Source organism: Labrus bergylta, chromosome 8 (genome assembly GCF_963930695.1).
Source record: "Labrus bergylta chromosome 8, fLabBer1.1, whole genome shotgun sequence".
In the NCBI taxonomy this organism is placed as follows: domain Eukaryota; kingdom Metazoa; phylum Chordata; class Actinopteri; order Labriformes; family Labridae; genus Labrus; species Labrus bergylta.
In genome coordinates, this window is record NC_089202.1 from 27,234,302 (window position 1) to 27,247,114 (window position 12,813).

General features: G+C 40.7%; 1 long non-coding RNA gene across 1 annotated transcript in view; it reads left to right on the top strand.

The window, feature by feature from the left end:
• Nucleotides 1-2,331: 2,331 nt before the first annotated feature.
• Nucleotides 2,332-12,813, top strand: part of LOC136179833 (uncharacterized) — a 38,035-nt gene continuing 27,553 nt past the window's right edge. Inside the window, exon 1 of the long non-coding RNA XR_010666772.1 lies at nucleotides 2,332-2,677. This is a non-coding gene — a long non-coding RNA (uncharacterized lncRNA). The remainder of the gene's footprint in view (nucleotides 2,678-12,813) is intronic.

Here is a 12,813-nt window from a genome sequence, read left to right on the forward strand (position 1 = left end):
GTAGTGTGAAATGATTAGTCTGTTTTTTACTTCAGTGCCATACGAAGGGCCGGAAAGATCACGGCCACACACTATACGTTTTTTGGCTTCGTCTCCTGCATTCAGGGATTTCTTCAGATTCTCTGAATTTTCTGCATTGATGTGCGATGCATTTGTACCAAAAGTAAAGCGTAGAGTCTCTAAAAAATGTACAAAGCTGTAAATTGGTCTAAGTTTTCACTGGTTGACATATTCAACCGGAAGAAGGGCCCATATTAAGTGATACAGGGTTCTGTCAATGAATCAAATATCCCTATGTGCTTGTATACCGGGACAAGGGCAGTAGTCCAAATAAACCTTCTCAAGCTTTACCCATAGCTAGACGTAGGATAACTTTTTTCCAGTCTTTTGTTTCCACTGTCCCAACATTTTTGAAACATCTGGCATCTGATTCATTTTGGGCATATTTTTTTTTTTAAATGACATTACTGTTTCATTCAACAATCTTCTTTTTGCAATTTCTAAAGATATTTTTGGGGGGCTTTTTTGGGCCTTTATCGGAGAGACAGGACAGTGTATAGGAATTGGATTGAGAGAAAGTGGGGAATGAAATGCGGGAAAGAACAACATCCCCTGGCTGCACCGCGCAGAATGGGGCAGCATCAAACAAAAGGAGGGGTCGGATGTCTGACACCTACTTTTATCTGGAAACAATATTCATTTATTTTCACGCTTTGCGGAAGGAGATGCAATGAACTAAACTCATCTTCATTATCCATAATAATACAAGTCATCACTGCTGCTCTGCATAACACAGAGGGACTATGAAAACATAATATTAAAAATGTTATGGCCAAACTTTCTCCAACCTAACGTGAAGATGTTTCTAAGAAGCAAATGAGTGTCGGCTATAATGTCGGGGAATCGTTTCATTTCGGCCTTTTAGATTTGGGACCGGCGTTCAGACATCTTTAGCCGATAATTCCTTTAAATTGACGGATTAAGTCGGTTTATAAAAAATATGCAATCATGGCATTAAGGAAGTGAAACAAACAAGTCTAACGACCCTCAACGGCAGCATGGGAAAACATTATTCTCCTACCTTCTGTCTTTCTTTTCCAATGGATACTTTTCATTCATAGTTGGAGCCTCACTGTAGAAACTTTAATCCCGGGAAAAATGAACATCGTTTAGTATTTCAAATTCAGCATTGCCGCCCAATTACGCGATCCGCAGCGGGGACCCATACGGAAAGGAGCCACAGGTTGTATTGAAACCCTGGCTGCCTGTTTGAATGACTACAGCATCTTTACATGGGGCACGCAAACTAACCAATCAGCCACCGGCCCCGTCTTTGTGCTATTTTTATAAGAATATAGTTTTAGTATTCTGCAAATCATCACATTTTGTTTTTTATTAACATTTTACACAACATCCCAACTTTTTAGGAAATAGGGTTGTACAGTAGAGCCTGTATTTTCAGTATGTGGTCTGATATCAAGAGGTGTGTGTTTGAAGGATCGTGCTGTGCTGTTAGCGTCTTCCTGAGCGTATATATATATATACTGAAGTGAAAGTGAGGATGAATGGATGGCCATTTGAGCGCCAGTGGGAGAGATGACAGCTCGCAGCGAGGCCGACAACCGCTCCGTCACCCTGAGACCTGACCTCCATCTTTAACTGTCTCTCATCCTGCTCATCCTCTGCCTCTGCCTCTGCCTGTCTGTCTGAGACACGCGCTCACGAGCAGTCAGCTGTGCTTCCCGTTTGGCCGGGGTTGTAACGTAAAAAAGTCAACAGCATCACAGATTCATGCCAGAGCTCTTTTGTTCTTTTTAATCCTACATTTTAGACTTAAAAATATTTCCCGAGCTGAGAAGCTTCATTGATTCACTCCCTGCAAGCCCTCCTCCCATAGCTATCCTCTATTCATCTCTCCTTTCACTCCCCTTTCCTCTTCTCTCTCATCCGTCCTTTCATTCCCACACTTCCTCCCACTCCCATCCGCTCTCTTCCTTCCTTCCTTCCACCCTTCTTTCCTTTCCTTTCCCCGCTCGTTCCTAATACCTCAGCTTGCAGAGAGGATGCAGCGAGACGAGACCTCCCATCGTCGGTGGGAAAAAAGGGAGAGACCATCGTCGAACAGACGGAGGGATGCAGGGAAGGTATACATTGGGAGGCAGCAGTATATGTCTGCTTACTGCTCCCTCGCCCTTCCCTTTCAACGAGTCTCATCGGCTCTCCCCCCCCTCCCCCCCTCCCCACCCTCTCCCCCTTTTCCTATGCCAGGGTGGTATGACCTGCTGGATTACAAAACAGCCCTCCCATGTGTCTGCCTGTTCTCTGTGCCAGCTGAGAGACAGCGATACCGAGCTCCTGGAGCGCTGGTGAGGGCGACAGAGAGAGGAGGAGAAGAAGAAGTGGATGAGAAAAGGAAGGGGGGAGGGAGGTGTGGAGAAGTAAGAAAGAGAGGGATAGGGTCAAAAAGAGTAGAGTAGGAAAAGACAGAAAGAAGGGGGTAGAGGAGGAGGGCGGGAGGGTTGAGGAAGACGGGAACAGGAGAAAGAAGGAAAAAAGTGTTTTGTGTGAAGTAGAGGGAGTTTTGAGTGATAGTGAACATATTGTAGATGAAGCTTTGAGAGGAGCAGGACGCTGAGAAGCACCAGCGCTGTCAGAGCACCCTCAGGGACAGCCACGGGTAAGTTACACACTCCTCTGCTACACACTCTCTCTCACACACACACACACACACACACGTACTCATAACCGGCATCTTATCAGACCTCTAACACACACCTTTCTATGAGGCCTAGGGTATAAATTACACACATAGTGGAAACTTGTTCATGACTTCTTTAAGTGTCGAGAAAATATATTTCTAAATTTAATTTAAACAAATTATGGGTTATGGTTTCAACCGGCTGTGGTGATCCAGCCAAAACCTGCAGGTCAAAAGCTCCGCCTCGCTTGTGAAGGAGGGCGAAAGGTAGCAGGACGTCTGACGAAAGAGGTCCTGAAGATGTTTTTTGCACTTTTAAATTCATGTTTTAAAAAAAGATAATGTAAGAGATATAAGAGATGTCAGGGGATAAGAGTGCAGGGGGAGAGAGAGAGGGGAGCTTGGGCTGCATGGAATCAATTTCATATGATGTCTGACAGGCTGTCATGGATTCATTATGCAAGCCCCTGAGACAAAGAGATGCTTTAAGAAGCTATGTGTGTGTGTGTGTGTCCATGTGAGAGCTTTGGGTTGTACTTCTGCCGGAATACACCACTTTAGTGCACACACACATTCCTGCAGCGCACAATCACCCTCTCATTTCTGCGCACAAACAGCTCAATTTCAGAATAACCTCTCGCGATGTGGCCCTTACTGCAGTCATTTGAGGAATTCTGTGCTGGAGAGTTTTCTCCAGGCTACGGAGGAGACAGAGAAGCTATACAGCGCAGTTGTTAGGTCTTCATTTAGCAGCAATTGATTCCTGCGCTGGAAGGCGAAGGGGTCGCCGAGGACAGAGCAGGTTTTATTGTCTGAAGGAGAGGCACTTCCTCCGGTTTGGTTGCTTCACCCCCCCCCCCCCCCCCCCCCTCCCCCCCCCCCCCCCCCCCCCCCCCGAGGTGTTGAAGAGGGGTGGTGTTCTCAGTCTCATGAGGGGTGGCTCCACGGCGGCCATATTAGCTCCGTTACAGGTCTCAGGAGGACAGCTGGGTGACATAGGTCGTCATGGCGAGAGGGGGGTTGTCATGGTAAGTGGTTGTCATGGAGATAGTGATGGAGCTGAGCGGGTGGGGACCCCTGTGGATGGGGCTCACCTGGTCTGAAGAGGCCATTATATTCTTTTCCTACCTGCAGAAGCCTTCCTTTCCTTTTCCCCCTTCCTTCCTTCCTTCCTTCCTCCTCTGTGGAATTCTGCTCCTTTTTTTTTTTTCCCAAGTGGAAGCTTTTATTATCAGACAAAGACAAACTGCTGAAAAAGCGGCGAGGTATATAGGCGGGGTCAGCGCTCTTTTTATTCTCCCACCTTTTTCTTACATTGCCTGAGATTTGTTTGCCTCACCAAAATCCTGATGTTGGCATTTTCACGTTGACAACGTATTAAGGAGGCTCTGCTTGAGTATTTGATGTTTTTTTTATTCACAACTTACAAATAAAGACGCCAGCGCTCAAGGCTGCACTGCTTTTGTGTCGTAAAACTTCAGTTGAATAAAAGTGGAACAAAAAGCAGCTTTTAGTTTTTGAGGAGGAAAATGGAGGAAAGGCTTCAAATTAAGTCACAGACATTTAAAAAATCTGAGCTGTGGTTAATTGCAGCTGGAGAAGAGGAATATGATGTAAAACAATTTTTTTTGAATGATTTCTGTGAGATGGCACAAACAGGCGGGAGTGTGTGTGTGTGTGTGTGTGTGTGTCTGTGTGTGTGTGAGTTGTCATTACAGAGGAGCTCATTAGTAGGCCAGGAGAGAGCATGTACTGTACATGTAACATCCACCCCCCCCCCTCAGGTCCCCTCTATCTGGGCTGATATTTTTGGACACACACATCTGCACACACACACATTTTTTTTTCTCTCTCTCTCTCTCCTCGTCTCTTGTTTTCTCTGCAGCCTTTATCTCAGTGGTGATCAGTTACGTATCCCCTCCTTCATTTAGCAGCTCCTTTTATGTGCTAATAATCGCCCTGGAGCGCTGACACTGATAGCATATGAGTTTGTGTATTTGGCCGGTTTTCATGCCCCGAAGCCTCTGTGTTCTCACACACCGGCAAAGCGAGCGATAATTTGAATATCTAAACACACAAAGCGGTTACTGTTTGCAACCGTGAAATGCAACAAATTCCCCCTCGGTTGTGAATCATTATCAGCGCATATGAACCTACTCTGTAACAGAACATCTCTTAGCAGTTCATCTCTTTCTGCTGCTCACACATTCAACATCCTTTTAGAGGCCAAAACTAAGACAGGGCCAAGAGTTGTTTGAGTTCATTTTTGTGATTTTAAAAATCCAATTACGAGTTGGAGTTTTTACTTTTACACAAAAAATGGGGTTGATGTCAAAGCAAGACATTTTGCAAAATAAAGCCGATTCAATTTGTTTAGTTTGATTTGATCGGCTGTAATTTAATCTGCTGAATGCTCGGTCATCCTTCCCGCTCTCCACGAGGCTGCGAGGCGCCGGCCCGGTTAGCAGGGCCGTGGATTTCTCTGCAGAGAATAATGTGAGTGTGGAGAAGTGTCATTACACACCAAGCTGGGTCTTATGAGTGTGTGTGTGTGTGTGTGTGTGTGTGTGTGTGTTGTGTGAGCAGCAGGTGTAGGGGAGTAGTGTGGTGTCCATGTAGTAGTGTGCAGAGTGAGGGTCTTTGGGTGTGGCTTTCGCTGTGAAAAACCTTTTAACACAGCAACCTGTTTGTGTCAACGCTGTTAAATCACAGCGCGTATAGAACGGCTGATTATCCCCGAGCATAAATCAAGTTTTGAAGGGTTGCATTTGCTTGATTGCGCTTTGATTACACAACCTGGGGAAAAAAGGCCTTAAAATATGTTGAATTCTTGTCTATATCTTTGAATATGTTCATATATGAGTGTGTCATTTTCACACAAGGTGAAGCAAAAGCTACTTTTCCCCCAGTGTGTTTTATGCATTCCAAAATCCTGACTTTTCTTAGTTTGTTAATTTGACCTAAATTTCTTCATGTATTTGGATAAAATATAGGCTGGTCAAATTATCAGATTGAAATTGAACCTATTCACAGCATTTGTGTTGATTAGCATGATCAATGCGCACACCAAACGTCCTCTTTTTAAACACCCATAATCCATGCAGGATGGATTTGACATAAGAAAAAAAAGGTCAAACAATCCTGTTGGTCTGATCTTATATAATTATTACATTATTACAGACATGTGGAAGTATTCACTATAACCTCAGGGCATTATCTTTATTGTACAGTCTTGAATTAGCAGTGTTCTTGAAATATTTGAAAGAGAACCTTAATATTGTTTTTAGCAGGTTTACAGTTTAGAGAAGCGTTCATATCACCATCATTTAGAGGACTGGTGTAATTGTCTCTGCGTCTTGTGGAGCATGTGGTTGTTAGTAGAGACTTCTTTGCAACAGAGGAGAAACAGATGCATGAGGGGGAAGGGGGAGAAAACGCTACGCTGGTCGATTGTAGATCCCATCGTCTTTCACGTGGTAAAAATATTTAAAATAGATTTGTGACATGGTTTGAAAATGTCTTCAAGCATTGCCGAGGTTTCTTGAGAAACGGACGGACGTTGACTTTGACTTTCAGCTGATAGAATCTATTAAATTCATCCTTGAGTCAAAGTGGACATCCATGCCAAATTTTAAAGAGATTCCCTTCAGTGGGCCTGTTTCTTGAGGAGTCATCTTCAGAATGAGACAGAAAGACTGACGCCTCGAACACGTCATGGATCTGAGCTCAGCTGCTGTGCACGTTGTAGACATTTTGGCGATCATCTAAACGCATTTCATTACCGTAGTGGTTGTGCAGTGAAGTCTTGCAGATGTGAGGATCTCAACCTGAGAACTTTATTAAAGGAGGTCCAAAAAACCCCCTGTCCACATCACATAACACAATTAGATATCTCTGCATCAACACACACATGATTAACAAAATCTGCCTTATTTAGTTTCAGTCTCATTCATGTAATCTCTCACAGTTCTTTCTCTCTTTCTTTTACTGTTAGGATTGGATTTATTTCTCTGTCCTTATAATCTAATAACCTCAACTTTGTTGAAATCTCTTCTGTTAACATCCTATAATTTGACCAATTGCTTTAGGTCACTTTGTTGATGAGTTATTTCACCAATAAACGCTTAAAAAAACCAATAATGCATTATTTAAAGGGTTATTATGAAACCTGTCATTCAAGACATTCAGCACTAAAAGAAGGTATAACTATAACTGATAAGAATGATAGAAGAATACAATAAAGAACAACATGTTTACAATAAGACCAATTATATAAAAAAGATAGGGAATAAAACACACTGAAAAAATGATGTTAAAAAAACTGATACCACAGGAGAGTAAAAAAAAAAGGAGGATCTTAAAATCAGTGTTTCAGAAGCCACTAATGAGCCCGTTTCTGTTAGTTCAGCTGAGCTGCAGAGTTGTGAATGGGTTGTGTAGTGCTTTTTTTCTTCTTCTTTCAGTTATAGTGAAAAGTGCATTCACAGTCATCGAGTGTTAATGGAAACCTTCGGAGATGAGAGGTCGGGAGAAAAAAAAGGTCTGCAGTTCCTGCAGGGAGCGAGTCATGCTGGATAAGTTGGCAGGACTTTTAGTGACAGGATTTGGCCTTCAGTCTTAATACTGCAATATCTCCAATCTTAGAAAGTGCATTCGTCTCATTAATGTAAGCCACATTCACCTGACAAGTCCAGATTAACACGTTTATAAAGAATATAGATAGATAGATAGATAAGATATTATCAGACTGGAATTGATTGATTGGAAGTTGATTTTTTTTTTTTTTAAATAAGACAAATCATTTACAATAAGACATTTAAAATCTAATGTTCAGAAACCTAAGTACATTTTGCTTGTTGCATTGGAGGACATTTTGTACTCATCAGAAGCAGTTCAGGCCTTTTTTTCCCCCTTCAAACATCTTGAAATGTCAATTTTTGACATTCGGACAATATGGTTTACTTCTGTCTGAATTGATACAAAATAATAACTTTCACTGACACTTTGAGATATTTGTATTTAATTAGGAAAAAAATCCTCATCATGTCTGTCTTTATTATAAACATCATTTTATTGTAACAAGTTACGTCATATTCAAATGATACGGTTTATATATCATGTTATGACGGTATGAATAAATTCCATTTGATTTGATTTTTTTGATTTTTTTAACTCATTCTAGTCCTGTACATGTGTAAGTGGGTTTTTATTACAATAACTGTCCCCCCCGGCAGCTTTTACTTGCATTACAAAATAACTATTTACAAATATGCAATCGTCTCAAGAGCTTTAAGAGATGATGGTGATAGAAATGTTTTATAGTAACTCCACAAAATTCTGAATGTACTCATGACTTGTCCTTTAATCTTGAGAAAATGATATAAATATAAATATATATACAGTATATCTATATATATATATATATCCTTGGCCTAACTTCAGCTCCTTGAAGATATCTTCATACACTTCACATTTCAACTGAGTCTTCTACAAAGAGCTAGTCATTTGAACTTGTGGTAAAAGAAAAATGTAAAGTTAAGATTCAATAAACCTCAGGATTATCAGAAAGGATTTAATTTTAGATTTTCTTTTTTGCTTAGTTTCCTTGAAAAAATGATGCAGGCAATAAGATATCCATGCAATGTCAGCCTTTCAGCATCTTCAATATGCCGTACGTAAGCATCACAAATGACAAACAATTCATTTCTAAATGACATCCAATACAAGTACTGAGAACAAAACTTGTTGCTCATTCTTGTCTTTAGTCATGCTGCACTGCATGGTCACATTACTACGGCACAATCACATGACTGTAGTCAGTAATTACCGAGAACACAAACCTTGAACGAAGTTCTTGTATCTCCCTCTTTATTTTATAGTTGCTCAGAAGTGACAAGGAAGAAGTAGTGAAGAGGATTTATAAAGAACATAATTAAACAGTATTTTCTAGCAGGACAGCATGTTGTGTTTGATGTTTTATCTTATTGACACCAGAGTGTCAGTCATCACCAATGGGTGTGCCAAAGGTCTCAGGAGGGACATGAACCTTTGTCTGCTCTGATATCATTTTTAGATTTGCACATATTGACTCAAATCATACTCATGATAACACACCATTGAGTGTATAAACATGGACGTAGTCTCAGTGTCGTCACCCTTTAGCTTCTGATTTTGAAGCCAGTTGGTTGCAGTAGCCATTTTGTAAATGTTATCTTAAACTCATTTTCAGGCCAACTGTTTACAGACAAAGAGCTGGAGCTGAGGTGGGGATTAAGCCTCCTGACAAACAGCTACAGAGCTCCCGCCTGTCAGTCAGATAAGCCACGCCCCTTATTATGAATACCTCTTAGCCTTTTTTTTAACCAAAATGTAATACAATACTTAATCCACCATACAATGTGTGCCCCTGTTTTGAGCTATTAAACCAAATTTATTTTTTGAACCAGGCTGTAAACATGTTTATTTCTGCCACGTCATAATGGACATTTTAATAATGGGTGTGTATGGGACTTCTGGGGCTTTTACAGCCAGCCTCAAGTGGACACTAAAGGAACTGCAGTTTTTTTTGTTTTTTTCAAGTCAATCAAAAACGACTGACTTCCCTTTTCAACACTGGAGGGTGTTGCTTGGCCTCTGTCTGCAATGAGGTTGTCAAATTTAGATATCCACATATTAACTGAAGAAGATACTTTGGATCGAAACGTTGCCCTAAAGAAAGTTATTGCTCATTGGGAGCTGAACAGAACAGTTTGCGGACCTTCCCCTTTTTTCTGCATTTCATACCTTTCTTGTCCCGCACTTGTATATTAGCTTGGATGTGTGAACACTAGTCTTTTTTCACATATTAAATAAAGTCATGATACCACAGTTATTGGATAGTTTATATTGAAATTGTTTAAATTTAAGGTGAATTTTAAACAACACTTAGAGTCTGGCTTTAAGAGGGGTAAAAAGTAATAATTAGTCATACATTTAAAAAGTGACAGATTTGAAGAGGACATTATTGGTAACTGTGGCAAAATAAACACAAGAGGAAGAGATTAGGGGAGGTGATCAATGCTGGTTCAAATTAATCAAAATCTGTAATAAAAATAGAAGAAATGCTGCTTAATGCAATTCAAATAACAAATAATTACCCGTCAACCGGTCACCTAATGCAAATATCAGAACGTCTGTCACATTGACATTTGTCTGTTCATTCATGTGTGTGTGTGCGTGTGTGTGTGCGTGCGTGTGTGTGTGTGTGTAAATGCAAGGATGTGAGTCACTTAGCCGACGTTGGAATCCTTTGTTCTCCTTCACAGAGTCGATAACAAAGACAGCCACCAACAAATTTAATTTGATTTTTTAATGAGGGTTTTAAGCACATCTGTACTCAGACTATTGTTGAGCAAATGACTCCATGAACACTGAAACATGTTAGGATTTCACTTGCACTGTGTTGTTTAATAATTGGAAATGTGAATTAATTTGCACTCTTTTATTTAATTGAATTAGACATCATTTGAAAACTTGTTCAAGGAGACTGTGAGGGGGGAATCGCAGAGTATCGGATGAGACTTTAATTAATTTACTGTAATAATTAAAAGATAGAATGAAACAGAGTCATTTAAAATATGACATACAGAATCAACCATGGGTTAGTGATAGAGTCGTTGCCATTTAACATCAATTTATGGTAATTTTACGGTGAAACCAGACAAACGAGCTCATCAACCAATAAGACGTAGTCAAGTCTCGTAAAGCAACACTTCACTGTGTATGTGCAGGGAAAAGAGAGAAAGCATCCTTGCATGCACAGCACACACCTTGTGTTTGTGTGTGTTTACATATTCTTAATTAGCTGGACAGATTGTAAATGTTGCCCTGACAGAATCCTGACCGAACAACCTTTTCTGTTTTCGCAGCAGCTCCCTGAACAAACACAGCAGGTATGCAGAACAGAAGAAAAAGTCAACACACACACACACACACACACACACACACACACACACACACACACACACACACACACACACACACACACACACACACACACACTTAGATTCTCTATAAACACACTCAAGCTAAAAGGGTAGAAGTCTGCTGTCTTTAAGATTTATGTCTGTCTGCACTAAGAGTTGCACCTTGTCTGCTCAGTCAGAAAACACAAACGGCTAAATTGGCTGAACATGAAACAGCTTCAGTCAGCAGAAAATAAACGACTGGATGACACTGACTTATGACACACTCTGACTGTCCTCACCGAGCTCATTATCTGTCACGTAAAACTAATAAAGTAACGAAAACTAGATTGCATTTCCATTAACTGGAATATAGATAAAAACCAGGCTTTTCAAAAAAATACCAATCCAAAAATTAGCTGACCAATATCCTTTGTGGTTTGTCGATTCTTAGGGGTTGTGTTTGGTCTTTTTTTTGTTTTATTGAACAATAAGATATACTTTATTAATCCCTAAAGGGGAAATTTAATTGAACACTCTGTTATTGAACATGCTACACACACATAGGGTTAATCACACACACATAGGGTTAAACAGGATCCTATGGACATGCACTAATGGAGAGATGTCAGAGTGAGGGGGCTGGTGGGGTTGGGGAGAGATTTGGTGCCTTGCTCAAGGGCACCTCTGCAGTGCTCAGGAAGTGAACTGGCACCTCTCCAGCTACCAGACCAATTTCCAGATTTAGTCCGCACCGGGACTTGAGTCATGCTACCCACCGGTTCCCAACCCAAGTCCCTACCGGCTGAGCTACTGCCGCCCCCGTTTGGAACACATTTTTCATTCAATGAATCCGATTGGTTGAAAAATGAAATGTGCGATTTTTCATGAATAAGTTTGTGGTGGGTCTTGAGGCTAGACAAGATGAGAACCACGGCTCTAGATTGAAACTTTCTCTCTATAGTTTAATGGAGTAATCAGTCAAAATCTCCAGGTCAGCTTCAGCTTTGTTGAACTTATTATATCCTTCACTCCTCTTAAAGTTTTTCCCTCTACCTTCAGTATCTTCCTTTTTTGTTATTCTTCTTGCAATGTTACTTTTCATTAATTGTTATTATACTCCCTCCCCCCCTTCACACTTGCCTGCATTTTGTATGCTCCACCAGGTCCCAATAGATAAAAAAGGCACACACAAAAAGACACAAAAGAGTTACACAATGACAGTATCATGTCCATAGATTTGTCACCTTCTTTGTGATTCACACACAACATCAGAGAATTCGAATGGACAGAATAATGCAGCTAAGAGGAAGAAAATCTCCAGATGGAGAGAGACAAAGAGGATGTACTTTTCTTACAAGGAACTCATTTAAGGAGACAGGAACATGAGAAAATAAAGGAAAAAACAACAACAGCCAGGTGTACATCAGCTCATGTAGCATCACAGGCAAACAGGATAGAAGTGTGTTGGTAGGTTGGGAAAACAGAAAATGTAGATATATCTTTTTTAAATGGTTACTGGGGTTCGATACCCAGCTCCTGCAGCCGCATGTCCGATGCGTCCTTGGGCAACACTGAACCCAAAGTTGCTCCTCTGCTTCATCAGCGGCATATGAATGTGTACAAATGGGATTAGTTACTTCCGCTGGTCACTTTAAATAGCAGCCTGTGCTATCAGTGTGTGAATGTGTAGGTGTGTCCTGCAGTTTAAAAGCACTTTGAGTAGTGAGAAGATTATAAAAGGGCTATACAAGCCATTTACCATTTAATCCATTTACATAGAGCATCATCCATATAATAATCAATATGTGTTACTCAGGCGGACACTCAGTTTATAATTAATTAGAATAATTCTAATTCTAAGGTAAATCTCTCTGGAGATAAAATAACTCACTCTTTCAGGATACAACATTCATAGACAAAATGCACGATGTACTAACTGAATATGTAGAAATAACAAAGAATACATAGATCTGGTAATTTTATGGGAAGTGGTCATGTGGGGTCGTATGATCTCGTACTCATCGAAGATTCTTCCTTTTTAAAGAGCAGAAATAGTCAGGTGTGACCGAGCAGACTTTGATTCCTCACATGTCCTCGTCAGCCCTGTGTTAAAATGTACCACCAGCCTCCTATCCTGTAGTAATGGCACCATTACCCGCCATCAATAAT